We start from the raw sequence: 17,500 nt of genomic DNA, 5'->3' as shown, positions 1-17,500 counted from the left end.
GATTTCCCAGGATAACATATGTGCAGACTTGCTTGTGCCTGAACCCACTTCGTGTGTATACGCAAGCAGAAGATCAAATACGCACGTTAAAGATCCTGTAATCCATATAGGCGTTCTGTGGGTTATGGAAGCAAGAACATACCCAGCATGCACCCCCCCGAAAACGGAGTATAGCTGCCTGTGGAGTGATGGCCTAGAGGTAACGCGTCCGCCTAGGAAGCCAGAGAATCTGAGCACACTGGTTCGAATCACGGCTCAGCCGTCGATATTTTCTCCCCCTCCACTAGACTTTGAGTGGTGGTCTGGACGCTAGTCATTCGGATGAGACGATAAACCGAGGTCCCGTGTGCAGCATGCACTTAGCGCACGTAAAAGAACCCACGGCAACAAAGGGTTGTTCCTGGCAAAATTCTGTGGAAAAATCCACTTCGATAGGAAAAACAAATAAAACTACATGCAGGAAAAAAAAAGAAAAAAAGGGGGGAGTTTGGGGGTGGGGGTAGGGGTGGGGGCTGGGTGGGTGTGTGTGTGTGTGTTGGGGGGGGGGGGGGGGGGCGGGCGATGTAGTGTAGCGACGCGCTCTCCCTGGGGAGAGCAGCCCGAATTTCACACAGAGAAATCTGTTGTGATAAAAAGAAATACAAATACAAATACATGGCGGGGTAAAAACGGTCATACACGTAAAAGCCCACTCGTGTACATACGAGTGAACGTGGGAGTTGTAGCCCACGAACGAAGAAGAAGAAGAGACAGACAGACAGACAGACAGACAGACAGATGGAAAGATGAAGACTTTGAGGTAGTGACATGGATATATAGGTAAAGAGAGAGAGAGAGAGAGAGAGAGAGAGAGAGAGAGAGAGAGAGAGAGAGAGAGAGAGACAGACAGACAGACAGACAGACAGACACAAACAGTAAGAGAGAAGGAGACAGGGAGGGGTAGATAGAGAAAGAGAGACACAGAGACAGAGACAGCGAGAGAGACATGCATACACCAACACTTGAAAGACAGAAAGATGAATTAGGAAAATGAAGACAGACTGACAGAAACAGGGAAGAGAAAGAGAGAAAAACAGAGACAGAGACAAAGAGACAAAGACAGACAGGCAGAGACAAAGAGAAAGGGAGAATGAGGCAGAGAGAGGGAGATAAAAAGAGAGAAAGAAAGTAAGAGAGAAAGAGAGAGAGAGAGAGAGAGAGAGAGAGAGAGAGAGAGAGAGAGGCAAGCATACACCCACACACTGAAGACAGCGAGAAAGAGAAATTGAAGAGATTCAACACAGACTGACAAGAGACATAGAAATGTACACACACAGAGGCACAGACAGAGACACAGACGAGCCAAGATACAGACAGACACAGACACAGACAGACAGACAGACAAAAAGTGGGCCATGAGCAAGACCCCATGCCCTCTGCCTGAATCAGTAAACAAAACCCTGATGGACGAACGGAACTGTCGCAGACTGTGGAGCTGTCAACAGGAACAGTCTGGCACTGGTAATTAGCTGATGGTCGACCTCCGTCCACAGTTTACTGTGGTTGGTGAACTGGGAAAAAGGAGACTGGAAAACTGTTGCTTTTGCCGAGTGCGTTATACTGACGTGCACAATCGCCGAGTTGTTAGAGCGTTGTGCTTTCTATCTGAGGGTCCCGGGTTCGAATCTCGGTAACGTCACCTGGTGGGTAAGAGGAGGAGATTTTTTTTTTTCCCGATTTCCCAGGTCAACATACGTGCAGACCTGTGTGTGTGTGCCTGAACCCTCTTTGTGGGTGACGCGGCCGCAGAAAATCAAATATGAACGTTAAAGATCCTGTTATCCATATAAGCGTTCGGTGGGTTATGAAAACAAGAACATACCCAGCATGCACACCCCCGAAAACATAGTATGGCTGCCTACATGGCGGGGCAAATAGACAAAATGGTCAAACGCGTAAACTATTACATGTCTGCATGAGTATGATGTGTGCGTGACTGAAACCTGATTGAACTGACACAGGAAACGAAAGATGAGCGCCCGATAGCAGCTGTCAGTCAGCTCTGCCCAGGTAGGCAGCCTGTTGTACAAATGACGATATGTTTGTAAAGCGTTTGGGGCATGGTTTTCAAGTGAGGAAAGGCGCCATGTAAGTGTCCATAATGATATCATCATCATTATCATCATTTGCCGATTTTGTTGAAGGGTACATAAAAAAAATTCTGGCTCTGGCAAATAGTTGACAGGAAGCACGTGGGTGACCGTTGTTATGATCTATATGCAAATGAAGCACGTGGGTGACTATTCTGATCGACATGGAGCACGTGGGTGACCGTTGTTATGATCTGTATGCAATCGAAGCACATGGGTGACTGTTTTGTTTAACATGGTGCACGTGGGTGACCGTTGTTATGATCTGTATGCAAATGAAGCACATGGGTGACTGTTTTGTTTAATATGGTGCACGTGGGTGACCGTTGTTATGATCTGAATGCAAATGAAGCACGTCGATGACTGTTGTTATGATCTGTATGCAAATGAAGCACTTGGGTGATTTTTATGCGAATAAAGCACGTTGGTGACTATTCTGATCGACATGGAGCACGTGCGTGACCGTGAAATTGATGTTTATGCAACTGAACGTGACCGTTTTGATCAACATGAAGCACGTGGGTGACCATTGTTATAAATGTTTTGCAAATGAAGCACGTGGGTGACTGTTTTGCTCGACATGGAACACGTGGGTGACCGTTGATATGATTTTTATGCAAATAAAGCACGTGGGTGACTGTTTTGATCGACATGGAACACGTGGGTAACCGTTGATTTGATATTTATGCAAACTGAAGCTAGCAGTTGACGGTTTTGATTGACATGGAGCACGTGGGTGACCGTTGTTTTGATTTTTATGCAATTGAAGCACGTGGGTGACTGTTTTGATAAACACGGAACACGTGGGTAAGGGTTGTTATGATATTTATGCAAATTAAGCACGCGGATGATGGTTCTGATCGACATGGTGCACGTGGGTGACCGTTGTTATGATTTGTATGCGAATTAAGCACGTGGCTGACTGTTTTGATTGACATGGAGCACGTGGTTGACTGTTGTCATGAATTTTAAGCAAACGAAGCACGTCGGTGACTGTAGTTACGATTTTCATGCAAATGAAGCACGAGGCTGACTGTTTTGATGGACACAGAGCATGTGCGTGACCGTTGTTTTGATTGTTATGGAAATCAAGCAGGTGGGGTACCACTGTTATGATTTAAATGGAAACGAAGCTTTTGGGGCACTGTTCTGATTGGCATGGAGTATATGGGTGGCTGTTGTTTTTAATTTTTATGCAAATGAAGCTCGTGGGTGACTGTTGGTATGATTTTTTTTATGCAAATGAAGTACGCAAGTGACTGTTTTGATCGACACGGTGCACGTGGGTGACCGTTGTTATGATATTTATGGAAATTAAGAACATGGGTGACCCTTGTTATAATTTCTATGCAAATAAAGCACGTGGGTGACCGTTGTTATGATTTGTATGCAAATGAAGCACGTGGTAGACCATTGTTATGATTTGTATTCAAATAAACCATGTGGGTGACTGCTTTGATGGATATGGAGCACGTGGGTGACCGTTTTTATGCAAATGAAGTGCTTGGGTGACCGCTGGTATGTTTTATATGCAAATGCAGCACGTGGGTGACTGTTTTGATCAACATGGAGCACGTGGGTGACCGTTGTTATGATTTTCATGCAAATGAAGCACGTGGATGAACCATCCATGTTCACTTTGCAAAGGTAGACTGGGGGAAAGGAAACAAGAAAAATTGTAACTTTTGCGGAGTGTGTTGTATTCACTGAAAAGTATTACGCACAGACACGCAAAGAAAAATTCTTGGCAACAAAAATGAAAATGTTTCAAGAAGATTTTGGGCATCCACCACACAGTACAGATCATGTGGCAAACGAAGAGGTCCGCAGCTACACCCGTCAAGCAATAGGACATCATGATGACATCCTAACAAATGGAAAATGAGGTGGTACGGACATATTTCCCCCCTCAACAGGACGCAAAGCAAAAGACCATCTTGCATGGAACAGTCAGAAGAAGCCAGAGACGAGAAAGACAGAGGATGAGGTGGGAAGACAATATCCAATAATGGACAGGAATGACTCTGGCAGATTCCCAGAGAGAGAGAGAGGTGGAGGACAGAGACAGGCTGAGGAGTGCGGTGGCGATGGATGTCTTCACTGGTGCCCATGACCAACGTCAACAGAAGTCAAGAGATAGGTGAAGTTGAAAGTGAAGGTGAACTGAACAGTCCATGAAAAGGACAGTCAAAATACGTATCAGTCCAGTTCAAGTCCAGTTACTCAAGGAGGCGTCACTGCGTTCGGACAAATCCATATACGCTACACCACATCTGTCAAGCAGATGCCTGACCAGCAGCGTGACCGAACGCGCTTAATCAAATTCCAATAAACAAACTTTTAAGTGGTAAAACAGGATTTGAACAAACGTAAAAAAGAAGAAAATTTGAGAAGGAGGAAGAGAGATAGGTAGATAGAGAGAGAGAGAGGAGGGGAGAGAGAGAAGGAGAGATTGAGACAGGTAGATAGAGAGAGAGAGGAGGGGAGAGAGAGAGGGAGAAATTGAGACAGGTAGATAGAGAGAGAGAGAGGAAGGGAGAGAGAGAGGGAGAGATTGAGAAATAGTAGATAGAGAGAGAGAGAGGAGGGGAGAGAGAGGGAGAGATTGAGATAGGTAGATAGAGAGAGAGAGAGGGGAAGGGAGAGAGAGAGGGAGAGATTGAGAAATAGTAGATAGAGAGAGAGAGGAGGGGAGAGAGAGGAGGGCAGAGAGAGAGATTGAGATAGGTAGATAGATAGATAGAGAGATAGATAGATAGAGAGAGACAGAGACAGAGACAGAGAGACAGAGAGAGACAGAGACAGAGACACACAGATAGACAGAGGAAGACAAGAGAGACAGATCAGAAACTGACAGGCCAACACGGATAGAGAAAAAAAAGAGACACAGAGACAGATATACAAAAACAGAGAGAGAGGCAGACAAAACAGACACAGATACAAACAGACAAGTGGACAAAATAGACACAGACACAGACAAATGGACAAAAATAGCCACAGACACAGATACAAAGAGACAAGTGGACAAAATAGATACAGACACAGACAAAACAGACACAGATACAAACAGACAAATGGACAAAAATAGCCACAGACACAGATACAAAGAGACAAGTGGACAAAATAGATACAGACACAGACAAATGGACAAAAATAGCCACAGACACAGACAAAACAGACACAGATACAAACAGACAAATGGACAAAAATAGCCACGGATACAGACAAATGGACAGAAATAGCCACAGACACAGACAAAACAGATACAGATACAAACAGACAAGTGGACAAAATAGATACAGACACAGACAAATGGACAAAAATAGCCACAGACACAGACAAAACAGACACAGATACAAAGAGACAAGTGGACAAAATAGACACAGACACAGACAAAACAGACACAGATACAAACAGACAGTGTGGACAAAATAGATACAGACACAGACAAATGGACAAAAATAGCCACAGACACAGACAAAACAGACACAGATACAAACAGACAAATGGACAAAATAGATACAGACACAGACAAATGGACAAAATAGATACAGACACAGACAAAACAGACACAGATACAAACAGACAAATGGACAAAATAGATACAGACACAGACAAATGGACAGAAATAGCCACAGACACAGACAAAACAGATACAGATACAAACAGACAAGTGGAAAAAAATAGATACAGACACAGACAAATGGACAGAAATAGCCACAGACACAGACAAAACAGATACAGATACAAACAGACAAGTGGAAAAAAATAGATACAGACACAGACAAATGGACAGAAATAGCCACAGACACAGACAAAACAGACACAGATACAAACAGACAAGTGTACAAAATAGACACAGACACAGATAAATGGACAAAAATAGCCACAGACACAGACAAAACAGACACAGATATAAACAGACAAGTGGACAAAATAGATACAGACACAGACAAATGGACAAAATAGATACAGACACAGACAAAACAGACACAGATACAAACAGACAAATGGACAAAATAGATACAGACACAGACAAATGGACAGAAATAGCCACAGACACAGACAAAACAGATACAGATACAAACAGACAAGTGGAAAAAAATAGATACAGACACAGACAAATGGACAGAAATAGCCACAGACACAGACAAAACAGATACAGATACAAACAGACAAGTGGAAAAAAATAGATACAGACACAGACAAATGGACAGAAATAGCCACAGACACAGACAAAACAGACACAGATACAAAGAGACAAGTGGACAAAATAGCCACAGACACAGACAAATGGACAAAAATAGCCACAGACACAGACAAAACAGACACAGATACAAACAGACAGTGTGGACAAAATAGATACAGACACAGACAAATGGACAAAAATAGCCACAGACACACACAAAACAGACACAGATACAAACAGACAAATGGACAAAATAGATACAGACACAGACAAATGGACAGAAATAGCCACAGACACAGACAAAACAGACACAGATACAAACAGACAAGTGTACAAAATAGACACAGACACAGATAAATGGACAAAAATAGCCACAGACACAGACAAAACAGATACAGATACAAACAGACAAGTGGACAAAATAGACACAGACAAAGACACAGACAAATGGACAGAAATAGCCACAGACACAGACAAAACAGACACCGATACAAACAGACAAATGGACAAAATAGATACAGACACAGACAAATGGACAGAAATAGCCACAGACACAGACAAAACAGACACAGATACAAAGAGACAAGTGGACAAAATAGACACAGACACAGACAAATGGACAACAATAGCCACAGACACAGACAAAACAGATACAGATACAAACAGACAAGTGGACAAAATAGATACAGACACAGACAAATGGACAGAAATAGCCACAGACACAGACAAAACAGACACCGATACAAACAGACAAGTGGGCAAAATAGACACAGACACAGACAAATGGACAGAAATAGCCACAGACACAGACAAAACAGACACAGATGCAGATAGACAAATGGACAAAATAGACACAGACACAGACAAATGGACAGAAATAGCCACAGACACAGACAAAACAGACACAGATACAAAGAGACAAGTGGACAAAATAGACACAGACACAGACAAATGGACAAAAATAGCCACAGACACAGACAAAACAGACACAGATACAAACAGACAAATGGACAAAAATAGCCACGGATACAGACAAATGGACAGAAATAGCCACAGACACAGACAAAACAGATACAGATACAAACAGACAAGTGGACAAAATAGATACAGACACAGACAAATGGACAAAAATAGCCACAGACACAGACAAAACAGACACAGATACAAAGAGACAAGTGGACAAAATAGACACAGACACAGACAAATGGACAAAAATAGCCACAGACACAGACAAAACAGACACAGATACAAACAGACAGTGTGGACAAAATAGATACAGACACAGACAAATGGACAAAAATAGCCACAGACACAGACAAAACAGACACAGATACAAACAGACAAATGGACAAAATAGATACAGACACAGACAAATGGACAAAATAGATACAGACACAGACAAAACAGACACAGATACAAACAGACAAATGGACAAAATAGATACAGACACAGACAAATGGACAGAAATAGCCACAGACACAGACAAAACAGATACAGATACAAACAGACAAGTGGAAAAAAATAGATACAGACACAGACAAATGGACAGAAATAGCCACAGACACAGACAAAACAGATACAGATACAAACAGACAAGTGGAAAAAAATAGATACAGACACAGACAAATGGACAGAAATAGCCACAGACACAGACAAAACAGACACAGATACAAACAGACAAGTGTACAAAATAGACACAGACACAGATAAATGGACAAAAATAGCCACAGACACAGACAAAACAGACACAGATATAAACAGACAAGTGGACAAAATAGATACAGACACAGACAAATGGACAAAATAGATACAGACACAGACAAAACAGACACAGATACAAACAGACAAATGGACAAAATAGATACAGACACAGACAAATGGACAGAAATAGCCACAGACACAGACAAAACAGATACAGATACAAACAGACAAGTGGAAAAAAATAGATACAGACACAGACAAATGGACAGAAATAGCCACAGACACAGACAAAACAGATACAGATACAAACAGACAAGTGGAAAAAAATAGATACAGACACAGACAAATGGACAGAAATAGCCACAGACACAGACAAAACAGACACAGATACAAAGAGACAAGTGGACAAAATAGCCACAGACACAGACAAATGGACAAAAATAGCCACAGACACAGACAAAACAGACACAGATACAAACAGACAGTGTGGACAAAATAGATACAGACACAGACAAATGGACAAAAATAGCCACAGACACACACAAAACAGACACAGATACAAACAGACAAATGGACAAAATAGATACAGACACAGACAAATGGACAGAAATAGCCACAGACACAGACAAAACAGACACAGATACAAACAGACAAGTGTACAAAATAGACACAGACACAGATAAATGGACAAAAATAGCCACAGACACAGACAAAACAGATACAGATACAAACAGACAAGTGGACAAAATAGACACAGACAAAGACACAGACAAATGGACAGAAATAGCCACAGACACAGACAAAACAGACACCGATACAAACAGACAAATGGACAAAATAGATACAGACACAGACAAATGGACAGAAATAGCCACAGACACAGACAAAACAGACACAGATACAAAGAGACAAGTGGACAAAATAGACACAGACACAGACAAATGGACAACAATAGCCACAGACACAGACAAAACAGATACAGATACAAACAGACAAGTGGACAAAATAGATACAGACACAGACAAATGGACAGAAATAGCCACAGACACAGACAAAACAGACACCGATACAAACAGACAAGTGGGCAAAATAGACACAGACACAGACAAATGGACAGAAATAGCCACAGACACAGACAAAACAGACACAGATGCAGATAGACAAATGGACAAAATAGACACAGACACAGACAAATGGACAGAAATAGCCACAGACACAGACAAAACAGACACAGATACAAAGAGACAAGTGGACAAAATAGACACAGACACAGACAAATGGACAAAAATAGCCACAGACACAGACAAAACAGATACAGATACAAACAGACAAGTGGACAAAATAGACACAGACACAGACAAATGGACAGAAATAGCCACAGACACAGACAAAACAGACACAGATACAAACAGACAAGTGGACAAAATAGATACAGACACAGACAAATGGACAAAAATAGCCACAGACACAGACAAAACAGATACAGATACAAACAGACAAGTGGAAAAAATAGATAGACACAGACAAATGGACAGAAATAGCTACAGACACAGACAAAACAGATACAGATACAAACAGACAAGTGGACAAAATAGATACAGACACAGACAAATGGACAGAAATAGCCACAGACACAGACAAAACAGACACAGATACAAAGAGACAAGTGGACAAAATAGATACAGACACAGACAAATGGACAGAAATAGCCACAGACACAGACAAAACAGACACCGATACAAACAGACAAGTGGGCAAAATAGACACAGACACAGACAAATGGACAGAAATAGCCACAGACACAGACAAAACAGACACAGATGCAGATAGACAAATGGACAAAATAGACACAGACACAGACAAATGGACAGAAATAGCCACAGACACAGACAAAACAGACACAGATACAAAGAGACAAGTGGACAAAATAGACACAGACACAGACAAATGGACAAAAATAGCCACAGACACAGACAAAACAGATACAGATACAAACAGACAAGTGGACAAAATAGACACAGACACAGACAAATGGACAGAAATAGCCACAGACACAGACAAAACAGACACAGATACAAACAGACAAGTGGACAAAATAGATACAGACACAGACAAATGGACAAAAATAGCCACAGACACAGACAAAACAGATACAGATACAAACAGACAAGTGGAAAAAATAGATAGACACAGACAAATGGACAGAAATAGCCACAGACACAGACAAAACAGATACAGATACAAACAGACAAGTGGACAAAATAGATACAGACACAGACAAATGGACAAAAATAGCCACAGACACAGACAAAACAGATACAGATACAAACAGACAAGTGGACAAAATAGATACAGACACAGACAAATGGACAAAAATAGCCACAGACACAGACAAAACAGACACCGATACAAACAGACAAGTGGACAAAATAGACACAGACACAGTCAAATGGACAAAAATAGCCACAGACACAGACAAAACAGACACAGATACAAACAGACAAGTGGACAAAATAGACACAGACAAAGACAAATGGACAGAAATAGCCACAGACACAGACAAAACAGATACAGATACAAACAGACAAGTGGACAAAATAGACACAGACACAGACAAAACAGACACAGATACAAACAGACAAATGAACAAAATAGATACAGACACAGACAAGTGGACAAAATAGACACAGACACAGACAAAACAGACACAGATACAAACAGACAAATGAACAAAAATAGCCACGGACAATGGACAAAAATAGCCACAGACAATGGACAAAAATAGCCACAGACAAAACAGACAAAGATGCAAACAGACAAATGGAGAAAATAGATACAGACACAGACAATTGGACAAAATAGCTACAGACACAGACAGTGGGTAAGCAAAATGCTGAAGGATGAACGGAACTATCACAGACTGAGGGCTGTCAACAGAACCAGTCTGGCACTGGTAATTAGCTGGTGGTCGGCCTCCGTCCATAGTTTACTTTGGCGTTGGGGGGTTAGGTGGGGCGGGAGGCTGATGAAATAAGAATCTGGAGACTGAGGAAATAAGAATCTGTGAAACTGTGACTTTTGCCAAATGTGTTGTTTTTATATTTACCGATTTTCTACATTGAGCTGTATAGGCCCAACGCTCAGTTCATACCACAGATTAAACATAAGGTGACATTTGGGCCAACAGCAAAGTGAGAGCTGTATGATCAATGGTTTCTCCATTGCAGTGGGAAGTTATTTACAGCTTAGTCTTTTGTGTGAAGGACTTTGAATCCCAAACTAGGAAGTAGTGTTGTAGCCTTGGGGGGGCTAGTAGGCCTTTGGGGAACCATTGTAACGCCGACTGTCCTGAAACCCTCTCGACAGAGAGAGTGGGGATGTAACTTGGGCAAACACTCTCCACTATTATCCATATCTAGCCCAGATAGCCGGGACAGCAGCTGCCTCCTCTGCTGTTCTGATGGTCATAGTCGGTCACGACTGACTATCATACATTAATGCATTGAGCTGTTTTCGTGTGTTGAATTGTATTGTATTGTATTGTATTGTATTGCTTTTTAGTCACAACAGATTCTTCTGTTTAGCTGCTCTGCACGTGAAGCGCATCGGGTTACGCTGCTAGTCAGGCATCTGCATAGCAGATGTGGTGTGGCGTATATCATGAATTTATCCGAACAGTGACGCCTCCCTGAGTAACTGAATTGAACTGGACTGTACATGATTAGCTAGTGTGTGTATGTGTGTGTGTGTGCGTGTGTGTGTGTGTGTGTGTGCGCGCGCATGTGTGTGTGTGTGTGTGTGTGCAGTGCGTGCATGTATGAGTATGCACAAGTTTTATATTGATATGCACTTGTGTGTATCCTAATTTCTACTGTATCTGTGTTTGTGTATGATTTTTGATTTATGTTTGTACCTTGTTATGTACTATCCCCCCCCCACCCCTCTCCCCAATATTCCTTGTGACCCCGGTACACTTGGTAATAAATACATGTTCTATTCTGTTCTAGGGTTCGTCGCCATATTTATCAGTTGCAGTCCCAACCCCTTTTTTTCTGTCTACATTATGCATTTGTTTTACGATCAATCTGGATGTTTTTATCTACGGAATGTTGACAGGGGATAACTTTCTTGTTATCGTGTTCATTTCTTTTACCTGCACCAAGTGGGTTAACTATGTGTCCATCGAGATCGATGATGACCATCGTTGTCATCCAGCTGGGGGATGGGGGGAGGGTGGTGGTGGGGTGGGGGGGGGGAGGATGCTCATGAATCTATCTGCGAATGCGCAGATGGCTGAAAACTTCAATCTGCGCACGAAATGTTCGCTGACAGTTGGGGCAGACAAAGACAGGCATATCTTTGTCAGGGAGCTTGTTTGCCCGTGACTTTCTGGCCTGCCTCTTCTGAACAGCTGCAGCAGTCCTGTTGGCCTCGCCTTTGTGCACATTAGCGCGTCATTTGTCACGGTCCACTGCAGATTCCTCCCAGGAGTCAGGGTTGATATCAAACGCTTTGAGAGAGACTTTTAGAGTATCTCTGAAGCGCTTCTTCTGACCTCCATGTGATCTCTTCCCTTGCTGCAGCTCGCCATAGAAGAGCCTTTTGGGCAGCCGATGGTCTGGCACTGATGCGCGCCACGTGTCCAGTCCAGCGAAGCTAGGACTGCATCAGGATGATGAAGGTGCTGGGAAGGGTGGCTTTTGCAAGCACCTCCGTGTACTGTACGGGGGTCCTGGGTTTATTGTCCTATCCCCCATGACTGGCACCCAGGTCATCATTCCTTGGTCTAATTCATGGAGGGGAGAGCAAGAAAAATCCTGGTCCGTCTCTGGGACTCAAACCCGCAGACTTGTTTTCGAAATGGGTGTATTACAACTGGGCCACCGCCCTACCAGTAGTAGTAGCAGCAGCAGCAGCAGCAGCAGTAGTAGTAGTAGTAGTTGTAGTAGTAGTCGTGGTGGTGGTGGTAGAAGCAGTGATAATTGTTTCGTCAAATGTCTTTTCAATTTCAGACGTGTGTGTGTGTGTGTGTGTGTGTGTGTGTGTGTGTGTGTGTGTGTGTGTGTGTGTGTGCGTGCGTATGTGTGTGTATGTGCGTGCGTGCGTGCGTGCGCGCGCGCGCGCGCGCGCGCGCGCGTGTGTGTGTATCTCTCTCTCTATATATATGTGCATGTGTGTATGTGCGCGCGCGTGTGTGTGTTAGTGCGTGGATGCGCACTGTGTTAGTGTGTGGACGCACATGCACACTTTTATGGTGAAATATAAAACATAAAGCAAGCGAAGACACAAGAATCAGACCAACCAACCAGCCAACCAATCAACCAACCAGCCAACCAACCAACCAACCAGCCAGCCAACCAACCAGCCAACCAATCAACCAACCAGCCAACCATTGAAGTAGCTACTTTTGTGCAACCAGGTAAGCAAACGGGCGAGCTAACTAACCGTTCAGTCAACCTGACAGATCCTTTTGAACACTTGAACCTGGCATGCGTCTCTGTAGAAAGTAGGCCTATGCATAGAATCCCTGGCAAAGGAGAATGAAAAGTTTCAGTTTCAGTTTCACTTTCTCAAGGAGGCGTCACTGCGTTCGGACAAATCCATACACGCTACACCACATCTGTTGAGCAGATGCCTGCCTGACCAGCAGCATAACCCAACGCGCTTAGTCAGGCCTTGAGTGCATGCTTACATATTTGTGTACCTATGAAAGGGGATTTCATTTTACGTAATTTCGCCAGAGGACAACACTCTCGTTGCCATGGGTTCTTTTTCAGTGCGCCAAGTGCGTGCTGCACACGGGACCTCGGTTTATCGTCTCATCCGAAAGACTAGACGCTCAGTTTGATTTTCCAGTCAAACTTCGGAGAAAGGGCGAGAGCGGGATTCGAACCCACACCCTCACGGACTCTGTGTATTGGCAGCTGAGCGTCTTAACCATTCTGCCACCTAATGAAAAACAAACAAACACATGAGGAAATGAGAAAACGAACAAAATCAAATAAATAAACAAACAAACAAGCAAACAAACACAGAAACAAAGAAACAAAGAAAGAATCAAACAAACAAGGCAACGGAAATATCTTTGTTTTCGTCATGGATCATTATTTCGGCGTTTTTCTTTTCCCTTTGATATATTTTCCCATTTTTTTCCCCTTTTCTTTGTGCATTTGCATTTTGATAGATGCAATCGACCTTTTTTTATTTATAGAAATATATATATATGTGTGTGTGTGTGTGTGTGTGTGTGTGTGTGTGTGTGTGTGTGTCGGTGGTGTGTGTGTGTGTGTGTGTGTGTGTGTGTGTGTGTGTGTGTGTGTGTGTGTGTGTGTGTGTGTGTGTGTACCGCGGACGCATTTGATTGTATTTTGTTTTTTTTTGCTATGCAGTTTATTTTTTTCTTTTCTTATCTTGTTTGTTTTCGCCATTGTTTCGAATTTTTGGTTTTCTCCCGTATTCTGAGCAAGAATGATAACGTATACAGGTTATTTATTTATTTATCTATTTGTTTTTTTGTTTGTTTTGTTTTCAATACCAGAAACATTAACCAATGACTGGAAAGATAAAACGACTTTACGCTTGTCTCGTTTGAATAATGGCGTTGGAGATCTCGATTTAATGCTGATGAGATGAATTAAAAAAAAAAAAGAAAAAAAAAGAAAGAAAAAAGAGAAAAGAAGAAAGAAAATCCGTAAGCAATAGCAGCTGCAGCCATAAGAGAAAGACAACAACCACAACCAAAACAACAGATCACTTGTTTAGAATTGCGTTTCTAGCAGAACAAGGAAATAAGAATTAGACATTGGAAAAAAAAAGTTCAGAGAGAGAGAGAGAGAGAGATAGAGAGAGAGAGAGAGAGATGGAGGGAGGGAGAGAGAGAGAGAGAGAGGGAGGGAGGGAGGTAGAGAGAGAGAGAGAGAGAGAGAGAGAGAGAGAGAGAGAGACTGACGCTATTTTATTGTCCAGTCAGCTTTAAGGCCCTTTAGACGGGAGATGGGGGGAGGGGAAGGGGGGAAGTGACAATTGGAATGACAATTGTAAACAAATGAAATACATATACTTTTAATTAATCATCACACACACACACACACACACACACACACATACACACACACACGCACACAGACACACACACACACACACGTACGCACACAGACACACACACACACACACACGCACGCACACAGACACACGCACACACACACACACACACACGCAGGCACACAGACACACACACTCAAACAAACAAACAAAAAATCCACCCCCAAACTCCCCCTCTCCCCCCAAAAAAAGCAAAAACAAACAAACAACCCCCCCCCAAAAAAAAACCCTCAACCAAACAAGCAAAACACACACACACACACACACACACACAGAGTCACACACACACACACACACACACACACAGAGTCACACACACACAGAGTCACACACACACACACACACACACACACACACACACACACACACACACACACACACACACACACACACACAAAACCGCATATCACGCGTTATACGAAGATACCAGCAATAGATACGTGCGTGACTTTTCTTCCAGCGATTCTTGTGGACGTGGGCGGACGGATGAGGATATATTGTAGCGGTTGGGGTGTGGCTATGAAGTAACCCAAAACATCTCGCGAAGGCGGAGACGGGGATGAGGTCGGGCGTAGGAGGGGTGGCTGGAGGTGATGGGGGTGGGGGGGTTGGGTGGTGAGGCATGCTGGAGGCGGAAGGAACTATTTATCTGATTACCGGGGGGCGAAATGGATAAGGTAGTACCCCCCCCTCCCCCAAGTCCCTGGGCAGTACTGGACATCTTTCAGTGCACATGTCTCCACTACTCAAGGGGGATCGTTTATTTAATGCACTCTGGGCAACCGTTTGATAAACTTTCCGCTCAGTGGAAAACGTTTCGCTTTTGACGAAAACTTTCGTTTGGCTCAAAAAAAGTTTGTCCTTTTCCTTCTTCCTCGTCCTCCTCCTCTTCTTCTTCTTCCCCGTCTTTTTCTTCTTCTTCTTCCTCCTCTTTTTCTTCTTTTTCTTCTTCCTCCTCCTCCTTCATTCTTCTTCCTCTTCTTCCTCCATTCTTCTTCTTCTTCTTCCTCCTCCTCCTTCATTCTTCTTCCTCTTCTTCCTCCTCCTCCTCCATTCTCCTTCTTCTTCTTCCTCCTCCTCCTTCATTCTTCTTCTTCTTCCTCCTCCTCCTTCATTCTTCTTCTTCTTCTTCCTCCTCCTCCTCCTTTCTTCTTCTTCTTCTTCCTCCTCCTCCTTCATTCTTCTTCTTCTTCTTCCTCCTCCTCCTCCATTCTTCTTCTTCTTCCTCCTTCTCCTTCATTCTTCCTCTTCTTCCTCCTCTTCCTCCATTCTTCTTCTTCTTCTTCCTCCTCCTCCTTCATTCTTCTTCTTCTTCTTCCTCCTCCTCCTTCATTCTTCTTCTTCCTCCTCCTCCTCCATTCTTCATCTTCCTCCTCCTCCTTCATTCTTCTTCTTCCTCCTCCTCCTTCATTCTTCTTCCTCCTTCTTCCTCCTCCTCCTTCATTCTTCTTCCTCCTCCTCCTTCATTCTTCTTCTTCTTCTTCCTCCTTCATTCTTCTTCTTCTTCTTCCTCCTCCTCCTTCTTCTCCCCCGCCCTCTTCCTCCTCTTCTTCTTCTCATCTCCTAATCATAGCAGTCAGTAGCGTTTATTCTTCTTCACTTCTATTTTTCATTATCACCATAATCGTCTTCATCGTGCTCCTCCTTCTCCTCCACCTCCTCTTTGATTTCTCCTCTCTGTGTACAATACTTATTAGAATTTCTCTCTTTTTCTTTCATTCTTAATTTCTTTCTTTCTTCTTTTCTTTCTTGTCTGTCCGTCTTTCTGTATCTGTTTATCTCAGCCCGTCTGTGTGTGTTTCCCCCCCCCCTCCAGATTGAAGGATGATAAAAACTTTATGCAAATGTCACCCCGTTGAAATCAGACCTCACACACACTGACCACAAGAGATGAACAATATTCTGCGAGAGGAGCCCGTTCCGTTCTTGTCGAATCCCTGACGTTTGATTGGAGAAATAGCTTGCCACGTGACAGCTGTCAGATGTAACGGAAATACAGACTTGTCAGTTACAATTAGTCTTGAACCTGAATGTCTGTCTGGAAGTCACCGGTAAATGTCTCCAAGGAGGGAGGAATATATCACTAAACATTGGAGAAACCAATGTCTGGTGGACTGACTCATCTTTTTCGATGATCAAGTCTAAGGATTTACTCTCTCAGTTGATAAGATACCAAAATAATATATATATTTTTTTGCTGTGCGTTTTATGAGTATACTAACTCTGGATATGGTTATTTATAAAAAAAACAACGGAAAGTTTCTTCTTCGTGTTCTTGAGGATGCAAAAATCATGCTTTCAGGACCAATTTCATGTGATATTATACAGTCGATGTTTGTCAGATATATGTTTGAAGGGACACGTTGCTTTGCCTCAGTGT

This window comes from Babylonia areolata, chromosome 20, assembly GCF_041734735.1.
Source record: "Babylonia areolata isolate BAREFJ2019XMU chromosome 20, ASM4173473v1, whole genome shotgun sequence".
In the NCBI taxonomy this organism is placed as follows: Eukaryota; Metazoa; Mollusca; class Gastropoda; order Neogastropoda; family Buccinidae; genus Babylonia; species Babylonia areolata.
Note: the sequence above shows the minus strand (reverse complement) of the source record.